We start from the raw sequence: 20,408 nt of genomic DNA on the forward strand, positions 1-20,408 counted from the left end.
ATACACTATATATATATATATATATATATATATATATATATATATATATATATCCATATCCACATACTTATCAAAAGACAGGTACAAGAATGCTCATGGAGGCACTACCTAAGACTGGAGACAACTCAAATTCTCATCAATTGAGTGGATAATTAAATAGCCACATGAGGAATACTATTAAACAATGAAAATTAACAAACCCCCACTATGCACAATATGAGTGAATTTCACAGAAGACTATAGAGTGAGTGAAACCAAGCCCAGCAGAATACATACTGTGTGAGTTGATTTGTATGAAGTTCAGAACTGGCAAAGCCCACAGCAAAAGAAATGATCAACAAAATGAAAAGACAACCATGGAATGGGAAAAAAAATACTTGCTAATCACATATCTGATAAGAGGTTAATACTCAAAATATATAAATACTCATGCAATTCAATAGTAAAAGACCAAATAACCCAATTTAAAAATGGCCAAAAGAGGGGCACCTGGGTGGCTCAGTTAAGTGTGACTCTTGATTTCAGCTCAGGTCATATCTCACAGTTCGTGCGATAGAGCCCCGCGTTGGGCTCGGCCCTGAGGGTGAGGAGCCTTCTTGGGATTCTCTCTCTCTCTCTCTCTCTCTCTCTCTGCCCCTCCCCTGCTTTCTCTCTCTCTCTCTCTCTCTCTCCCTCAACATAAATAAATAATTTTAATTTTAAAAAATGGCCAAAGGACACAAAAAGACACTTTTCCAAAGAAGATATATGAATGGCCAACAGGTACATGAAAAGATGCTCAGCATCACTCATCATCAGGGAAATGCAAACCAAAGCCACAGTGATATATCACCTCACCTGTTAGAACGGCATCAAAAAGACAAGAGGTAACAAATACTGGTGAGGATGTGGAAGAGAGGGAACCCTTATGCTTGTTGGTGGGATTGCAAACTGGTGCAGCCACCGTGGAAAACAGTATGGAGGTTCCTCAAAAAATTCGAGATAGAAATACCATATGATCTGGCAATTCCACTTCTGGGACGATATCTGAAGGAAGCAAAAACACTTTGTCAAAGAGATATCTGCACCCTCATGTCACTGCAGCAATATTTACAATAGCCAAGACATGGAAACCACCTAAAAGTCTATCAGTGGATGAAGAAGTTGTGGAATATATATACAATAGAACACTATTCACCTATGCAAAGGAGGAAATTTGGCCATTTGCAACAACATGGATGCACCTTGAGGGCTTAAGGCTAAGTGAACTAAACCAGAGAAAAATAAGTACAGCATGATCTTGCTTATATGTGAAATGTAAAAAATAAACCAAAAAACCCAAAGCCGTAGAAAGAGATCAGATTTGTGGTACCAGAGGCTGCAGGTGGGAGGGGAAGGAATCGGACGAAGGTGGCAAAAGGTACAAACTCCAGTTATAAGATAAACAAGTAGTAGGGACGTAATGTCCAACATGATGGCTATAGTTAGCACTGCTGTGTGGCATATTTGAAAGTTGTTAAAGAATAAATCCTTTTTTTAAAAAAAAAACGTTTATTTATTTTGAGGAGGTGGGCAGAGAGGGGGAGAGAGAGAATCCCTAGCAGGCTCCACAACCAGTGAAGAGCCCGATGAGGGCCTCAATCCCTGACTGTGAGATCATGACCTGAGCCGAAATCAAGGGTCGGGTGCTTGATGAACTGAGCCACCCAGGCACCCGTGTTAAAGAATAAATCTTAAATCAGCACAAGGAAAAAAATTTTTTTTCTTTTTTCTTTCTTTCTTTCTTTTTTTTTTTTTTTTTTTTGCTATCTTTACGAGATGATAAATCTTAACTAAGCTTACTGTGGTAACTATTTCACAATGTATGTAAGTCAAATTGTCATGCTATATACCTTAAACTGACACAGTGCTGTATGTGTATTATAACTCAAAACTGGGAAACAACAAAAAATAAAACCAAACTAACAAAAATAGTTCAAGGAGCTCAATAAGAACAGAAAATTCCAGGGTAATGATTATACGTCAGACAGAAAAAGACTCTTGAACCAAAATAAATATTTGTACTACTTGATTCCTAGCATTGAAATGGCCTGGTTGGAAACCAAGGAAATTATTTATCATAAGGCGCCTGGCCTAAGAAGGTTGTTCTTAACCTATCCTCCGTCATGGAGTCTAAAGAAGAGGGTCACTGGCTTTCTGAGCCTCCTTGCAGCTGCTAATATTCTATGTATTTGAGAAAACAGGAAAGCACTTGAGGAGGTGTGTCATTAGCTTGGTTATGGCCGCTTCCTTCCTTTGGCATTGTCCTGTGAGGGTATGATGTTTGGGGTTATGGCAGCCACCTTGCCAGCCATAAGGAAAGGGCCAGAACCTCACAGAGCCGTTGACCCGATGCCCTGGATGGATCAGCTCTGGAACCATCTGGATGTAGACTCTCATAATATGTGGTCACTAAATGCCTTTGTTATTTTAATAAATTCAACTCAATATTTAAAAAAAAAAAAGACAGAATAAACTCATCTTCGGTGACAGAAGTCAGATTTATGATTACATTTGGGAGTATACTGGCTGGGAGAGGATTTGACCTGGGTGGTGGTCACTTTGTGAAAACTTATTAAGCAGTATGCTTATGATTTATTCATTAGTCTATTGCCATGACATACATCAGTTGAAACGGGAAAAAAGGAAAGTTTGTAAAAAAAAAAAAAAAAAAAAAAAAAAAAAAAAAAAAAAGACCAAAGGACAAAGGAAAACGCTGATAGTATATAGGCAATTTTACTTTCTAAATTACTTTCAAACTCATCCCTTCGTTTCACTCCCTGGCCATGAACTTAGGCCAGGCCTCATTACCTCTTTCTCAGTCTACTGCAATAGCCCTGCCTCCATCTACATTATCATAACAATCCCTCCACACAAGGGCCAGAGGGAGCTTTCCAAAGCACAAAACTAACCGTGTCATTCTCTGCTCAGGGAATAAAATCTTTGCATGGCATTTATCCTTATTTGAAAATTTCAATTTATTTTAAAAATGTAATACAATACAGAGAGTAACGTGAGAACCATATAACAACCCCTCAGGTATAACAAATTTGCATTTTGCCCCATTTGTTCCAGATCAAATATTGTTATAATTTAAAAATGAACCATTAAGATACAATTTAAGCTCAGCCCCTCTCTTCCATACAGTCTGTCCCAGAGGTAACCATTATCCTGAGTTCTAGTCCTTTCAAATCAGATCTTCGTAGCTGAACAATACATGGATGCTTTCATGAATAACGTGTAGAACTATTTTACGAGCTTTAAATATACATATATGTAAAAATTATCAAAATAGTATGTATTTTTATAATCTGCTCTAACTAGTCAGCACTGTGTTTTTGCAATTTATACATGATGCAACACAGATCTAGAATGTTCATCTTAGCCACTCTGCAGCAGCACTGTATGAGTAAACCATTCCTCATGAATCCATTATAGTGTTGAAAGACATTCAAGTTGTTTGCAGTTTTGGACTATTATACACAGTGCAGCAATGGACACCCTTATGTCTCTCTCCTTGTCCGTGTGAGTTTTAGTCACAAGATCCATAGAAATGGAATCACTGGATAGAATATATGTATATCCCTTCTTTAACAGACATTGTCAAAATACTCTCAGAAGTAGTTGTATCACACTCAAACTATTATTAGCAGCACAGATTTCCAATTGATTTCCATCTTCAACAATTGTTGGACTTTAAAATTTTAATGATCTAATAGGTATGGATAAGTAAAATCCCTTTGCATTTTAGTTTTCATTTTGGATACTAAATAGGTTGAGCTTGTGTGGTTTATAATGTTTTTATTCTGAGCTTATCTATGGCAGGGCTTATGTTTAATGTAGGAGTGCCATGTGCCCTGGTCTTTAAAAAGTAGTTCTGTGCTTGCTCCTGCCAGGAGGGAGTCCCAGGGATTTCACAGGCCTTGGGCAATGCAAATCTAATCATGCTATTCTCTTTTTAAACTTTATTTATTTTTTCTTTTTTAAATGTTTTTATTTTTGAGAGAGAGAGAGAGAGAGAGAGAGAGAGAGCGCAAGCAGGGGAGGGGCAGAGAGAGAGGGAGACACAGAATCGGAAGCAGGTTCCAGGCTCTGAGCTGTCAGCACAGAGCCTGACGTGGGGCTCGAACCTACGAACCATGAAGTCATGACCTGAGCTTCAGTCGGATGCTTAACCGACTGAGCCACCCAGGTGCCCCATCTTTTTAAACTTTCTAAAGAGGGATTTCAGGAAAGAGTCGAGACTCTTCAGATGTATAGGACTGCGTGATTTGATGGCTACCTCTCCAACATCAACTTTAGCCTCAAGGTCTTACCTTGCTCTTATACTTCTCTTTCATTTCAGATATAGGGAACTTCTACTCATCTGGTCCATGGATTAATGGGGGCATGGAATTGTTATACTTTATTCAGTGGAGGGAGGCAGTATATTGTATTCAGTATTTCTATGTGTTTTTCTGGGAGAGGTAGTTCTACATTAGTGAAGTCTGCCATGTTGCTAGATTTGGAATATAACTTTCACGATCTGGACTTGCCTATCCCTCTACCCCTATATTTTCCCAATGTACTTACTTTTCCCCCTTGCCCCCTAAAATCCAGCCATGCTGAACTGCTTGCAATTCTTCTAAACTCATACTGCTTTGCTTTTGTATCTGTAGCCAGTCATCCTTGAGGATCGGATCTGCCTCCACCCTCTCTGGAAAAACTCTGAGTCCAGAGGTTGGGTTGGATGGCTTTGCTGGCCTTCCAACTGCCCTTTGGTTCTGCAGTTGACCATATGTCTCCCTATCTCACTTACTGACTGAGAACTTTTTGAGGGCAATGATAATGTCTCATCCTTCATTTTTCCCTTAAGATGGAGCTCAGGGGTTAGCACAGAGTTGGAACTCCATAAATAGTTTTTGATTGAATAGATGACTAGAGAGTCCCTCTTTCAGTTTATATGTGAAAGTTGTATGTGTGGGGGAGGGGGGTGGGATTGTATGTGCAAGTATGTATATGTATTTGCAGATGCGTGATTTGTATCTCTGGATATGCACGCAAATGTGAGTGTGTGCATCCAAATATATGCATGTCCATGTTCACTCTGCTTCTGAGTGGGAGACACAAACCGTTAGGTGGCATTTGTGGAGATGCTGTGATGTTTGCGGTGACAGTGGAGAGGGGAAATAAAGGATAATTGCCACTTTGGTGACCAAACTGTGGCATATGTGGTCCAAGCAACCCTCAGCCAGAAACTCTCCCTATGGAAGGTGCCTCTAATGGGGGGTGCATTCTACCTAAGCAAATACTACACTGCTCTTACACTTAGGGTGTTGGGAGGAGGGGGAAGAATGAGTTTTGACATCAATGGGACAGCCTCGGTGGACAACGGTTCCTATGGACCCGATCTCTTTAATGCCAATTGAAGCTTATGTGCCAAGTTTTCATTTTTCATTTTCTTTTTAATCCTGTGAGGCTAGTTCCTGCTGCACACTGGGGCCTCTTTCCATCCCATTAAGCCTGTGCCTTCTATTTCTGTGTTTCTTTTCCTCTCATTACTCTGGCATGTGTGGGCAAACAGAAACTTTCTACCAGCACTGCCATTCGACATCTTTCTCTTTCTGCTTGATTCATGGGACGCTGTCTAGGGGTCCACCTTTATTGGCAGAGGAGTTCCATGACCATGATGTCACCTCTGCTCAGTTGGAGGACCCCAGCATGAATCAAGACATCAGAGGAAATGAGTGGTGATCCCCCAAGGAGACAAGCTCATAAAGTCATCATCAGTGACAGCAAAGGAAATTAAGGAAAACCGAGGTCAGATTTATAAGAGTAATACCAGTATTTGTTTATTCATTCTCCATTCATTCAATGAAGAGTCACTGAGCTCCTATACTGTGACTTATACATAGCTCCTGCCCTCAAGGAATTTACAGTCTAGGGAGGGAGATTGATTTATGGACAGAGAGACAGAGGTAAGCTCAGGATACTATAGAAACACAGAGAAGATGAATCTAAATGGCAAGAAGCCCAGAGAGGCAGGAAATCACACACAGTGATAAAGAATGTGGGCTTGGAAGCAGTTTAAGCCTCCATTCTGCCACTTAACAGTAGAAATCACTTACTAATGGAGACTCCATTTCTTCAGTTGGATACTGAAGATAACGTACCTGTGTGAAACGGTCTGATGAGCAAATGACATGAGTTTTTAGCAGAAGGTCTGACTCACTGCAAGCATTTAAGTGGAAGATATTTTTTTATTTTGTTTTTAGTAATTTCTATACCCAGCGTAGGGCTTGAACTCACCATCCTGAGATCAAGAGTGGCACACTCGGGGCGCCTGGGTGGCTCAGTCGGTTAAGCATCTGACTTCGGCTCAGGTCACGATCTCGCAGTTTGTGGGTTTGAGCCCCGCTTCGGGCTCTGTGCTAACAGCTCAGAGCCTGGAGCCTGTTTCGGATTCTGTGTCTCCTCCTCTCTCTGCCCCTCCCATGCTCATGCTCTGTCTCTCTCTGTCTCTCAATAATAAATAAACGTTAAAAATTAAAAGAGTGGCACACTCTTCCAACTGAGTCAGCCAGGCGCCACAAGTGGAAGATATTTTATTATATCACATATAGATGATGCTTAAAGCTAAACTTTGAAGCAACATGCAAGATTGGCTAGCATAAAAGTGTTCTAGTGGTGTTCTAGACGAGGAACACAGCCTTGTCCAGAGGTGTGACACATGTAATAAACTGTTATATAGTTTGATATGGTTGAAACGAAGTGTTCACTCACAGAACAAGTGGAAGCTGAAGTCAGAGAGACAGAGGTCAAATCATGCAGTCCTGTATACCTACCTAAAAAGTCTGAACAATTTTCTGCACTCTATGTTTAGAGATTTTAAAAAGAGAATAATGTGGGGCACCTGGCTGGCTCAGTTGGTGCAGCATGGGACTCTTGATCTCAGGTTGTAAGTTCACGCCCCCACACTGGGTGTAGAGATTACTTAAAATCTTTTAAAAACACTTAAGAAGAGAAGGTGATTAGATTTGCATTATTTATTCATTAAAAAAACTTTTTAGTTTATTTATTTATTTTGAGAGAGAGAGAGAGAGAGCATGAGTCGGGTAGGGGCAGAGAGAGAGGGAGAGAGAATTCTATGCAGGCTCCTTGCTGTCAGTGCAGAGAGCCTGATGTGGGGCTCAAGCTCATGAACCATGAGATCATGACCTGAGCCAAAATAAAGAGTCAAACGCGTAGCCAACTGATTTGCATTTTAAAAAATTTACTCTAAGGCAAAAAAAAAAAAAAAAAAAAAAAAGATAAAAGAAAGAAAGAAAAAAAAGTTACGCTCAGGCAACTTGATAAAAGTGTCAAGAGCCTTAAGCAGTTTCATATAATTTGATCTAATAATTTTACTTCTAGGAATTTATAATAAGGACATAATCAGAGATAAAGACAAAAATTTATGTGCGAGAATGCATATCGAAGACTGTTTTATAATAATGAAATTATAAATAATCTAAATGTTAAATAATTGGAAAATGATTAAACGCATTATGATACATCCAAATGATAGAATATTTTAAATCAAATACATTCGACAACATTTAAAGGCATAGCAGGCATTCATAATAAAATGTCAATGCAAAAAGAAGAATTCAAAGTTTAAATACAATGGTTCTGGGTTTGGTTTATTTATTGATTTATTTTTAAGGTTTATTTATTTTGAGAGAGAGAGAGAAAGAACACAAACAGGGGAGGGACAGAAACAGCGAGAGAATCCACAGCTCAATCCCACCAATCTCAAGATCATGACCTTAGCTGAAGTCAAGAGTCAGATGATTAACCGACTGAGCCACTCAGGTGCCCCTGGTCTTGTTTTAAAAGAAAGAGAGAAAGGAAGAGAGGAAGAAAGGGAAGAACTACACCCGAATAAATAAATAACTGTACTTATCTCTGTGTGGAGGGATTATTGGTGATTTCTTTTCTGCTTTTCAAGTTTTTTCTGTACTTTCCAAATCTTTAGAATGGATATAAAGCTTTTACAATTTAAAAATATTTTTTGAATTATCACTCTTATAGGCATGTACAGAATAGAGGCTTATGTAGGGCAGTAAGAAAAAAATGAGACAACTGATTGACTATTATACTAATCCAGGAGAGAAGGATAAGATTTTTAGCCAAGGCATAAGCAGAAGGGATATAGAGAAGCAGGGACAGGTTATAGAAATATCAAGAGTCAGCACTGAGAAGATCTCATTTTCTGTTAGATATGGGTGAAATCATCAAGAAGAAATCTGGTTTCTTACTTGGGCAATCAGGTGGAGTGTGTACTGATCTTAGAGAGAAACACAAGACAGGGAAAGGGCAGTGTGGGGGACAGAGTAGCAGAGATGAGGAGGTCTGCTTTGCATGTGCTGAAGTTCAGGTGTTTGTGGGAGGTCGAGGTGAACACTTCCAGTGAATAACAGAAAAATAGGTTTGCGGTCCAGTTATCCATTCATTCAACAAATATTTATTGAGTATCTACTACATGCCACACAGTGTTTTAGTTCTCGGCATGTAGGAATGTACAAAACAAAATAGTGCTTGCATTCCAGTTGGGGGTAAGTAGGCTTTTTGGAGTCAACAACTGGCGGAGGTGGAGAAAGCCAGTAGAGGTGGATGAGACAAATGGTCCAGTGGGAGAGTGTAGAAAGAGACGCGTACTTATTGGGGATCACAGTCAGTCAGGCTACTTCTTTTTCATAGTGTAGGGAATCGAACCACTTTGGTAAGCATCTGCAAACCCCCTAAATATGACTACTTTCTGGCTGTAGTCAACTCCCAACCTAGCTGCCACTTCTGTGAGAGGTGGGCAAATCACTCTCTCTTAGATTTAGTTGTCGTATCTCTAGAATAGAAGTAATATGACTTTAACCTGCATCAGTGTAACTTTCCTACTTCAGGACCTCTGTACTCTCCATTCCTTCTGCCTGGAATGCCCTTCTTTTTGTTCTTCCCCTGCTTGGCTCCTTCTTGGCATGTAGGTCTCTCTTTAATACTTTTGCAGAGATGACTTCCATGATCCCCCCCCCCCCCCCCCCCAGTATAAGTCAATATAAACCCAGGCCCTTGCTACTCCAATACCCTCTTCTAATCAGGGCCTGGAATTTTACTGATTGTTGGTTCTCCCACACTCCTACCAGAATGTGCCATGAGAGTATGGATCAAGTCTGTCTTGTTCTTTGTGATAGTCCATCTCCTAGAACAGAGCCTGGCTCAGAGAAGGCAAGCAGTAATTTTTGAATTATTCTGCATTCAAATTTTGAACTATTTGAATAATTTGGAACAAGTAAATAAGGGATTTTCCAACTTTAGGAGTAAACATTAAAAAACAATTACTGAACATTTCCATGTGCCAAATACCTTGTTCAAGTGCTGGGGATGCAGAATCAAATATTTGCTTATTTGCAAACAGGTATACAATCTCATGAGAGATACAGACCTCTACAGAGCTATCTATCATAGGAGAGTGAATAAAGGTGAGCAGAGGTTTGAGTTGGTGTGAGGACCGATCTGGAGATGTGTTGTATGCTTGGAGAATGGAACCAGGTAGTCTCAGGGCTCCAAACTGGAACACTGGGATTGTGGTGTTAACTTGATATTCTGACCCACAGCTTTGATTGATGGAATAATAAATAGGACAGGAGAATGGGTCAACTTTGAAGTCTACAGTAGACCGTGAACCTGACATCTGTCTGGTAGGTCATATACAAATGTGTATGTAGAAACATAGCATCTTTTGAATTAAAAAAAAATCCCATCTCAGTGTGAAATAAAATTCAGAGTTGGTATATACCTACAGTGGAATGTTATTCAGTCTTAACAAGGAAGGAAGTTCTGACATATGCTACAAATGGATGAACCTTGAGGAAATTGTGCTAAATGAAATAAACCAATCACAAGGACATACGAGATATGATCACCCTTATAGGAGTATATAGAATAGTCAAAGTAATAGAAACAAAGTAGAACGGCAGTTGCCGGAGACTGGGGGAGGAAAGAATAGAAAATTGTTTAATGGATATAGAATTTCAATTTTGTAAGATGAGAAACTTCTGGCAATTAGTTGTACAACAATGTGAATACACTTAACACTATTAAACTGTACACTTAAAAATGGTTAAGATGATAAACTTTATACTATGCATATCTTACTATATTTAAAAGTTAAAAAAATAAAATAAAACTCATTGTGTGGCTGGTGATGCAGCCGTATCTGGATCTGTGTTATTCTGGTCTCCTGAGAAGTTAAAGAACTCAGAAAAGTCTGTGTTCCCAGTGAGAGCTCCTCCTGCTCCAGATTTTGTGGACCCCATGAAAGGGGAAAGGGGAAGCTAAGGCTCAGAGAGGTTGTGTAACTTGGGCAAGCTCACGCTGTCAGCAGAGACTAGGTCCCATGAGTAGAACCCAAGTTTTTTTATTATTTTTTCTTATGTTTATTTATTTTGAGAGAGAGAGAGCGTGAGAGAGCATAAATGGGGGAGGGGCAGTGATAGAGGGGGACAGAGGATCCCAAGCAGGCCCCGCACTGACAGCAAAGAGCCCAGTGCCAGGCTCGAACTCACAAACTGTGAGATCACAACCTGAGCTGAGGTTGCTCAACCAACTGAGCCACCGGGGCACCCCAGAATCCAAGTTTTTGACTCCAGTTCAGTGCTCTTCCCATTCCACTGGCCATCAGGGTCAGGGTCAGCCTCTGCAGTCACTTCACATCCTGAAGCTGCCTGGAGACCACAGTTTTCTCCATAGCAGAGAATGCATTCCCTTGATGTCTCTGCCCAAATATCTAATAGGCACCTCACAATACCCTAAACTGAGCCCCTGATTTGTTATCCAATGATACAGTTTTGAAAACAATTTTTGATGGTAGTTCGCGATGTGGTTTTGGAACGTGCCTTAGAAGGAATTCGAAGAATTGAGTCACATTCTTACAACAAACTTTTTCCCCACATACTTATTTTTGAGAATAAGGTTTCTCACTGCTGACATCTGTAAATATGAAAAATAGGAACAGATTTGATGCTTAACCTTGTGCCATTCTAGCAATAAATATATGCCAATGGATATATGAACTGAGAAAATCCTCATAGATCTCATTATGAGATTCATTTCCAATAAAATTTTACTTTATACGTTTCAGAATTATTTTTAAAAATCCATAGTATATTTGTCGTTTTGGTCAATTGTGTACTACTGATAATTATTATAATTCAGATGGAATTTTCTTTTTAAATGTTTTAATGTTTATTTATTTTTGAGAGAGAGAGAGAGAGAGAGAGAGATAGAGAGAGAGCCCGTGAGCAGGGAAGGGGCAGAGAGAGAGGGAGACAGAACCTGAAGCAGGCTCCAGGCTCTGAGCTGTCAGCACAGGGCCCAATGATCCTGACCTGAGCCCAAGTCAGTCGCTTGACGGACTGAGCCCCCCAGGAACCCCCAGATGGAATTTTCTGATACTTTGAACCACATGGACACGGGAAGCGGAACATTTTATATTTCCATTTATATCCATGTTTTGTTAGATATATGGTATGATGAATAAAAGACTTTCAATCGAATAATCTGCAGTAGGCTAAGATTCTGGAAGGGAGGTAAATAGGATAAAAATAAGAGTTCAAGGAATAAAAGGAACTATGCAAAATTTCTGATTCTTTAAATCTTTCATTCTTGCAAGCAACAGAGTGCTATATTTAAATTCACTTGGATACACTTAAAATAGTAAGTGCCTTTATAATTCCAATATTTACAAATTGCCATAAATTATCATGTTTGCAACTATTTAAACTTAAAATGAACAATTTTAGACGTTAACTTAAAAATCGGTTTTGGAGTACATGATTCGTCTATATTCTTTCAGGCGCAGGTGAACCAAACAAGTTTGACGACCACTGGCATTAAGGGTTCTTGATGAGTTGCTCTGTAAAGGGGGCAAACGGGTAGGTAGCTGGAGGAAATTAGGGCACCAAGAGAGATTTTTGGTTTTTGGCTCGGCTTTCGTTTGCTTTTGTTTTTGAAGATAGGAGAAAACTCGTGAGCAGAGGGCAATGATTTGGAAGCAAGGGGCAAATGATGGGGGGGGGGGGCGGGGGGAGAAGTGAAGGGCATGCGCACAGAGAACCGGCGAAAGCAAGGCCTAGAAAAGGGCCGGGGCGACCCCGCAGACCACCAGGTGCGGGGGCGGGCAGAAGTCTGGCTGCCATAGACGAGGGGGTGGGGGAACTAGGTGAAAAGTGTCCTTTCTGGCCGGATTGCACCTACCTCCGCAGTAATATGCCGGCCAAACGAGCCGCTGTGAGGAGAGCGAAGGTGCTGGGCTGATAAGAGAGTAGATGTGCAATGTCCTTTAGAGGAGCGGGGAAGAATCCACTCGGGAAATCCTGAAGTTCCTCGCAGGAATTTATGGACACCAGGCAGCAAGGCAGCTTGCTCCCGTGCTGCGTTCCCGGGGCGGGACGCAGGTGAGGGCGGCCGGGGGTGGGCTTTAACCAGCTTGGGGGTTGCCAGGTGCGGCCCGGGACGGGTGTGGGGGATGGGGCACAGGAGTTGAGGCTGAGTAAAGGTGATGGAGGCTAGCCTTGGAGCTGCGGAGGGAGCGGAGGGAGGACATAGGTATGGGTGATGGAAGTGATGGATTGTTAAAGCCGTGGGGGTGAGGTATGGATTTTTCTTTTCAAAATATTCATATATATATGTGTGTATATATATATATGTGTGTATATACATATGTGTGTGTGTGTGTGTATATATATATATATATATATACACGCCTTTGTGACTGTCCAATTCTTTTTTTTTTTTTTTCCTTTTTGCAATAGCCTCTGCGGTCATTTTCCCGTGAGGACTACTCTCCGCCTTTCGGGAGAAGGTGACTTGCGCTTTTCCTAGCACTTTTTCCGCCTGCCGCGAGACCCGCGCCCGGTGGTGGGTCTCTGCCGGCTTTCCCGCGCGCCCGCCGCCCCAGGCACTGCACTCGGGCGGCTGGAGGCGGAAGGAGGCGCTGATTGGAGGCCTGAGTGCGGGGGCGGGGCCTGCCCGGGCTGCCGGGCGCGGAGACCCCGCGGTGAGCTCGTCGCGCGCCTTTCTGGGCGTCGTGGGCGCCGGAGCCCTGCCTCCGGCCCGGGTGTCCCGGGGTGGGAGTGAGGCCGGCTGGGACCCAGTTCCCTGCTTTTCATCCCCAGGCCCACAGTTTAGACTGCGGGTGCGGAGTAGTGCGGCAGCGGCGCGATTTCCTGGGAGCGTCTTTGGGGTGACCCCGATTACAGCAGCAGGGTTTTGTTTGGCGTGCTTTTCCCCAGCCCGCGCCTCGGGTGGGACGCTGGAGGGCGGGGCAGGCACGGGCCCAATGGGAGCAGCTCAGGGCTTCCAGCCAGGTCTGGTTTTGAAAAGAATGGGGTCAGTAGGGTGGTTGGTTGAACGTTAACTCTTTGCGGCGGTGGTTTATCCGTGGGGGAGGCGGCAGGACGATTTGGATCTCCACGCTGCACAAAGCACAGCGTGCGGTCCTCCAGCCCTGTATTTCGTGCTTTCTGCCACAGCCTGGGACGTTTCTGGAGAAAAAGGCGACTTCCAGCCCTTTCTAGGGACTTGTGCTCCAGCTCCTGGCTGTCCCTGCGTGGAATCCTCACACCCCTATGATGTAGATATTAGTCTGCCTATTTTAAGATAAGGCAGTCAAGGCTTAGAGGGTTGAAGTGACGTACCCAGTGTCATCTAGAATTCGGCTTCGCCCAGATCTGCCTTAATAGCCTGGGCACTTTGTAATACTCCACCTGGGACATGCCCTCCAGGGGTAAGAGCTTTGCAAGGGTGGGGAGAGGAGAGAAACTGATGATTAGGGAAACAGTAAGTATCTGGTGAATGCTCAAGGCAAGGGAAGATTCCAGTGGTCATTTTTGTGTGTTGGCTTGTTTCTGTGTGATACAAGGAAGCATTCCCAGACGAAGTTAAATGTAACCTGGCCACTGAAGACGAGTAGGGAGTTCCATGGCTGAGACAGGTTCCAAGGGGCATGTATCGGTACCCACAGGATGGACTGACTAGAAGACTCTTAGGGAGCCCCCACCCTTTTATTTTACTGAGGAAATAAATAGAGGCACAGAACAGGAAAGACAAAATGGCCTGGAACACAGATTCTCTACCCTTTAAGGTGTTCTCTGGATTTCTTAATAACTGAGGGTCCGACTTCTGTAAGAGTAGTTCACTTGTTTAGCACATACTAAATAAGTTACTTTATACACTTGCATTTCTTTTAGTCCTCGTAACAACTCCATGAGGTATTGGACAAAATATAGTATTTTTACAAGTATTTTACAAAGGAGAAAATTGAGACAGAAGGAACTTACCCAAGATCACAGTGCAAATCTCAGCCCAGAGCCCAGGCTCTTGACTACTCTGTTATCTGTCATGATAAGGAAAGTAGATAAGGAAAGAAGGGCATGATGAAACAAAAAACAAAAAACCTTTCACAGTAGAAATGTGTCTCACCCCCACATTCAGATGAGGACCTGAGGCTCAGAGATGTCCGGTGGTGCCCGAGGTCGCAGAGTGAAAAAGTGGCGGAACCGGCCCTGGAGACCAGTCCTGGGTTCTCTCTGCTCCATCTAGCGTAACCCCGCCTTAGATAGAGAATTGATCACAGCCCTCCTTCTCCTGACTCCCATCTTTCTGACACTGCCCTTGGGGATTTTGGCCTCAGCAGGTAAAATAGCTCCACTTCTGGCTCCAGTTGTAGGGTCAAATACCACTTTTCCCATGATGAATTTCCTGCTCAAACAAGACAAGGACCTGGATCTCCTGGCTGCCAACGTGGTGATTTTCTGTGTTCCTCCTCACTTTCTCCCGTGCAGCATGCCATCGGGGGATCTGGATCACATCATCCCAGAAAACCAAAGTGTGAGATGCTTTTGGCTCTGCGACCCCTTAGAGAAGCCATTTGGTAAAGCAACTTTGGTTTAGGTTTGCAGGATGAGAATCAGAGGGGCAAAGCCTGGTCAGGATAGCCGGCACCGTAGGCATGGGGCCTGCTGGAACTTAGAATCTCTTAAATCTGGGTGGAGAGTGACCAATAGATAGAGTTATGAATTGGGGGTGCAAAACTGAAGTCCCTCCCCCCAAATATTTTTGTTCACGAGTGACCCTCACTGACCTAGTGGATGAGGTGCATGCCGTTCTTAAAATTAATCTAGCCACTCTGGCTTGTCTTCACTGCTAACTAAAGTGTCTCTGAAGGCTTGGCTTCAAGAAGGGATATTTAGAAGGAGGGCTTCTACTGTGGAAGGCAGCTCTGCCCTCGATTACAGGAGGTCTGGGGGGGCTCGAGCCTGCTCTGCCACTCACTGGCTTTGTGACCGTGGAAAAGGCAATTCCCTTGTCATTCACTAACATTTCTTGTACTACTGTGGGCCTGGCACAGTCCTGGTGGATGAGACACCTAACAAGACAGCCCCTATAGTGGACACACTCACAACCTCGAGGGGGAAACCGACAAGGCCAGACATTGTGAGTGGATCCTAAATTACCCTGGGGTATGGGAACAGAGCCCCTGGAGGAGCTGATGGCAATAGCACCACAACAACCCTAGTAGTGGAACCTTCATGAAAATTTGAAAAAGGTGCCAACCTCCGCTCCCCCCCCCACCTTTTTTTTCTGGGCATCCCCATATCAGATTGCACCGCTTGGCAGGTGGAGCCCTTTGGTGCCTCCAGTCACCGCCCCCCTGGACTGGTCACTCCTGCTTTGTGAACAGCTTGCAGATCTGAACACTGCAGCCCTGAATGTCAAGACCGAGGTGTAGAGGTCCAGCAGAAGACAGAGGTGGAAGAGTCCATTTCAGGCCAAGGAATAAGCATGTGTAAAACCTGCAGGCTTGGGAAAGAGCTTCCTTCATTTGGGGACCTGCAGGTGGTTCACTGTGACCAGAAGGGAGAGTGCGTGGTGTCCTGGGGGCCTTGAAGAGACGAGGTTGGAAGATTGGCAGAGCCGTTTATTCACTTATGAAGTAAATAATCAGTGGGCGTCACTCCAAGTTCAGTATTGTAGACATGAGGGAAATAGTAGTGAACAAAGTCTTCACAGTCCCCTGCCCTGGAGGAATTTGTGTTCTAGTGAGATCCTGTTGGGCCTCTGGTGTCTGTTACAGTATCATAAGGGTCCTTCCCTCTAGGATTGTATGTAATGAGATAATGTGTGTAAAAGCCCTTTGAGAACCGGGAACTTCTGGATCATTCCTATGAGTAAACACTCTTTTTAAAAAAAATTTTTTTTTTTTACATTTATTTATTTTTGAGAAACAGAGTGAGACAAAGCGTGAGTGGGGGAGGGACAGAGAGAGAAGGAGACAGAATCTGAAGCGGGCTCCAGGCTCTGAGCCAGCAGTCAGCACAGAGCCTGATGTAGGGCTCGAACCCACGAACCGTGAGATCATGACCTGAGCTGAAGTCAGACGCTCAACCGACTGGGCCACCCAGGCACCCCTAGACACTCTTTTTAAAAAACATTTATTTACTTATTTATTTTGAGAGAGGGAGAGAGCATGTGCAAGTGGGAGAGGGGCAGAGAGAGGGGGGCAGAGAATCCCAAGTAGGCTCTGTGCTATCAGCGCAGAGTCCCATGTGGGGCTCGAACTCACGAACTGTGAGATCATGACCTGAGCTGAAATCTAGAGTTGGACACTTAACTGACTGAGCCACCCAGGTGCCCCAACACACTTTTAATCTTAATCTTTGTGGCCAACACCAGTGCCCAGGCATTTGGGGGTCTGTTCCTGACACTAGGCACCTACCTGATCCTACTTTCTGGGTAGAAGTGACCTTTGGTCATGATCACAATGCGACACCTTCCCTTATCTGTTGTCATGGCCCATCCTGCCCAGGAGAGAAACCATCTGTTTGTGGGTCAGCTGAGCAGGCTGGCTAACCTGTGACTTTCTGGGGCCTGTATGGGAATTCACCAGCTCATCCTTAGGCTGGGAGCACCTGCTGTGGTCAAAGCTGCTTTCTCTTCTGGCTGTGGAGATGGAGAGTCACTTAAAACTTATGAACAAAAGGGAAGCTCCATCTCTGGGGTAAGAGTGGGCTGAGGGACTCCAGGAGGCCTTGTTGGGTTGTCCCCAGCTTAGAAGCTGCATGGTCTGCTCAGTAGGTCAGATTCAGGTGAAAGAGGCTGCTTTTTAGGCCTGGGAACTGGGCTTCTTCCTCATTGTGTGGTTGTGGGCAAATCACTTCCTCTTTCTGGATATTAGGTCCCTTCTCTATTAGCAAGAAGGTTTCACTTAGTGACATGTGATCAGCAGAGCTCTTTGAACTCTTCTGTGGAACCCCAATATATAAACCAGATGAAAGCCATGGGGTTGTGGCCTGAGGTTCTGCTGATTTCAGCTTTAGATTTCAACTTGTCCTCCTCATCCTCTCAGGACTTTTGAGTCCTAGACATTGCCCTGGAGGTATAGTGGAATTTAGTTTGAAACAACCGAATCGAACATTTTCCCTCTAAACTGGCTTCTCGGGTCCCTGGGCTCAAGGTAGGGGTGAGGGCAATTAAAAAGTCCTGTGATAATTTTATAATTTTGTGTATACATTAAATGATTATCCAACGCTCTAGCCATTACATATAAACATAATCCAGATTATCTTGATGGCCCTCCCTCACCCCTTTTTCTCATGGATGGACATGAAATTTCAGTCGCTCCCTTGGCATTTATATGTATGACTGTGGCAGCAGCCTGAAAATATCTAAAATTTCTCCCATTTCACTTTCTGTGCAGTGTGTTTCCCAAACTGGGGAATCTGTGAATTTTTTTTCTTTAAATGGGATGTATTTGTTAGAAGACACAAACAAGATAGGAATTTATTTCTTTCTCAAATATAAAGTCCAGATAGGCATCCTAAGGGGAACGATGGCTTCTCGAGCATCAGGACCTCAGCTTTTTCCATCATATTGCCCTATAGTTCTCCACATATGCCTTCCATCTTGTGATCCAAGATGGCAGCCCCAGTTCCTGCCATTGAGTCTGTATTCCATCCAACAGGAAAGAGGAAAGGAGGAAAGGCAAGAGCCTACTGTTTCCTTTAAAGGGCAGAAGTTGCACATATCACTTCTTTTTATAGTTCCCTGCCCATAGTTTGGTCAAGTGGTCACCCCTACCTTCAAGGGATGCCAAGAAATCTCTTTAGCTGGACATTCTTGTGACCAACTAAAAATTCGTTCATGAACAGATAAAGAGGCCAAATGGAGATAGCTGCCATAGGATTTAGCCATTCCTCAAGCTTGAGAAACGCTAATTTCTACAGTTCTTTCTAGGTATGAAATTCTGTGATATGAGTAGACTGTAAGGGATCTCAAGAGTTTAGCTAATCTGGGGGTGCCTGTGTGGCTCAGTCAGTTGAGTTAACCAACTCTTGATTTCAGCTCGGGTCATGATGCCAGGGTCATGAGCTTGAGCCCTGAATCAGGCTTCTGCTGAGTGTAGAGTCTTCTTGGGATTAACTCTCTCTTTCTGTCTCTCTGCCCCTCCCCAACTCGTGTGCTCTTTCAAAATAAATAAACATTAAAAAAAAAGAATTTAGCTAATCTATTCTCCTTTGTCAGATGATGAAGATATTAGGGATCCGTTTTACACGTAAGACAATCCAGGATGCACCGAGGTTAGGCAATTTGCCCAGGGTTAACTCAATAGCAAAGGGAGAAGTCAGTCACAGGGGTGGTGGGATTCCTTGGGCACGTGGAAGGACTCATGTCTCTGTTCTTCATATTCCTACACCCATGGCTACCCCTTTCCATTTACGCCATCATTTGGGAAGAATATGGTAGAGTCTGTCCCAGGGATCAGGATACCCTGAAAGGAACATGAGCTTTGGAGTCAGGTGTAGCTGACTTTCTTTTTTATTTTATTTTTTATTTTTAAATGTTTATTCACTTTTGAGAGAGAGAGAGAGAGAGAGAACACGAGCAGGGGAGGGGCAGAGAGAGGGAAACACAGAATCGAAGCAGGCTCCAGGCTCTGAGCTGTCAGCACAGAGCCTGATGTGGGGCTCGAACCCATAAACCGTGAGGTCATGACCTGAGCTTAATCACCTGAGCCACTCAGGCGCCCCAGGCATAGCTGACTTTCAATCCCTGTTCTCTGCTTATGGTTATGTGGCCTTAGGCAAGGCATTTCATCTCCTGGCTTTACTTTCCTCATAGTTACAGAGAGATATTATCCATCTCAAGGATTTCTTCCTCCCCCACCCCTTTCTTTCTTTCCAGTCAGGGAGTGGAATAAGTGCAGGGACCTGGTAGGGGACTTAGTACACACAAGTGAAACCAAAGGTAGTTTCCTTCCTTTCTTCCTTCCTCTTTTCTGCTCTTCTTTCATTTTCTGTCTTTTTCTTTCAGTCTCCTTTAATTGTATACTTTTTCCCACCAGCCTTAATAATCACAGGATCCAGAAGACTGAATAAGTGTAGTAGTTGGTATGCACCAGATTCTCTTCAGAATATGCGGTGCCCAGGAATAGTTTGCCCTGACTGGTGAGCTTCTAATTCCTTGTACTTTTTTTTTTTTTTTTTGCATGTTTATTTTTTTAATCAGACAAGGAGGACTTTGCAGTTGTTCTTGGGTTTCCCCCCAATCGTGTCATCGCTGGACCCTTATGAAGCCATTTCCTTCCCTTCTACATGACTTCTGGGCTCTATATAATTTCATGCTTACTGTGGGTTTTTTCTCTTCCTTGTCTTTAGCTAGAGTTTTCTGTGAGCTCCTTGAGGATAGGGAATGGACATCTGTGTATTCCTGCAGCTTGGCCCACGGCCTGGATGTGATGTCCCAGAAGTCTGTGGGGGAGCATGGATCTGGAGAAGCCATGTCTTCCCACCTTCACATGGAAGCTTGAAGTTCCATGGAGGTGAGCTTCCTTTGAGCAAGGGCTCCGTACTGCACTCTGCGTTCATCACAGTACCTGCTGGGAACAGAGGGGGAAAAGGAGTAGAGGGAAGAGGGAGCAAGAGAGAAGGTGGGAAATCACCACTGATTCAGCCCTGAAAGTGCCCGCCTTTAGGTAAATGCTATCTGACTCCATCTTGACTACAGGAATGTGAGATAATATCTGTCCTGTGGAAGGTGGGATTGAGGCCCAGGAAGGTGAAGCTCACACAGTACACAGGAAGCAGAGTGAGAAATGAAACAAGGTCTGTGAAGCCGAGGCCACGCTCTTATGCTTGAACCACGAGTCAGAGTTACTGACACGGTCAAGTGTGAGAATTAAATGGGCTGCGTAGGAAGCCAGACCACTTTAAGAAATTTCTCCCAACAACACTAAGGAAGCTACGTGACCCTGTCGAGATGTGCACTCTGTGAGTGCTAAGTCCCTCTCAGCTCTACAGTGCTGGGATTGTCTACCT

Source organism: Panthera onca, chromosome C1 (assembly GCF_046562875.1).
Source record: "Panthera onca isolate mPanOnc1 chromosome C1, mPanOnc1 haplotype 2, whole genome shotgun sequence".
NCBI lineage: Eukaryota > Metazoa > Chordata > Mammalia > Carnivora > Felidae > Panthera > Panthera onca.